The sequence below is a fragment of the Balaenoptera musculus genome, chromosome 12 (genome assembly GCF_009873245.2).
Source record: "Balaenoptera musculus isolate JJ_BM4_2016_0621 chromosome 12, mBalMus1.pri.v3, whole genome shotgun sequence".
Classification (NCBI taxonomy): Eukaryota; Metazoa; Chordata; class Mammalia; order Artiodactyla; family Balaenopteridae; genus Balaenoptera; species Balaenoptera musculus.
This window is the reverse complement of record NC_045796.1, coordinates 78602059-78603320: the sequence shown is the minus strand read 5'-3', so window position 1 is coordinate 78603320 and position 1262 is coordinate 78602059. Positions and strand designations below refer to the sequence as shown.

At 39.9% G+C, this 1262-nt stretch overlaps 1 non-coding gene across 1 annotated transcript; it reads left to right on the top strand.

Annotated features, from left to right (window-relative positions):
- Positions 1–527: 527 nt before the first annotated feature.
- Positions 528–599, top strand: TRNAA-AGC. The gene has a single exon. It is a non-coding gene; the product is annotated as a tRNA-Ala (tRNA).
- Positions 600–1262: the final 663 nt, after the last annotated feature.

Genomic DNA, 1262 nt, shown 5'->3' with positions numbered 1-1262 from the left:
ATAAGATAAAGTCTAATCTGAAGACCATCATAGAAGCAAAGATTTGACAAGTCTGCAATTGGGGGATACTTTCAGGAAGTGATTTAGAGAGTAAGTTTTTGTTTGTTTGTTTCTTGTTATTGTTTGCCATGAGGCTAGCATAGTAGGTCAAGTTCAGTAATACTAGCTGAAATTGGAAACTATCTCTTGGAGAGGAAGAGGTAGTCGAAGGAGAAGTTCTAAGAATCGAAAGGAAGATATTCAAGAGAGAAATAACATTTACACTCTGAAAAGTAGCCAGAAAACCTGGGTAGGATTCTAACAGCTCAGAAGCCTATGGTAAGAGAAGCACACAGTTGAGTACTAGGTGATAATGGAGAAATCTAATAGAAAAGCACTTGAGTGCTAAATCTGAGGATTGTTCATCAACCTTCAGAATATTTTTTTCTTCTTTTGATTTTATCACCTCTGCTGGGTTTTTTTCCCCCTTACAGTTCAGGAGTCCTGTTATTGCTTACAAGGTGCTGTTTAACAACCTCTTAGGGAGAGGGGGTGTAGCTCAGTGGTAGAGCATGTGCTTAGCATGCACAAGGCCCTGGGTTCAATTCCCAGCACCTCCATCTGGGGTTTTCTCTCACCTCCCTCACAGCTAAAATCTTTCAACCTGACAATGCCCTTGAAAGCTAAGCCACCGGGCAAGTATTATCCTCATTTTATAATAAAGAAACAAACCTAGACCCTTTCCCTTCAATCCAGACCCTGTTATCTACAACAGACTTCCAAATTGCTTCTCTCGACAGTACTGTAAAAAGCAAAGAAGAGCAAACAGCTACCACAGCAGATCTTTATGATATGCTGCCAGATTCCACTGTACTTAAATCCGAATGTTACCATAAATATCATTCTCGATAGCACAACCATATTTGTTATAATATTAACCTTTTAAACTTTTTACACCTAACACTTCACCCCACCAGATTTTGAGTAAATCGATGCTCCAGAAAGATGCAATACACTTATTCTTTTACTTCCAGGTCAAATGGCACATTGATGCCAATGCCAAAGAGGGAACTGTGGACCCACGGAATCAAGTGCTCACATGCCCTTGTGCACTGACTCTTGATTATCTGCCCAGCCTCATCGACGGCCACACTCCCACTGCAATTGACACTCCCACGATACAGGATTCAGTACTACTCGTATGATCTTACGTCTAGAAACTGATAAACTCCAAATTAATCTCAGAGATAAATGTTGAATATTTCTAAAACTAATTTTCTTAC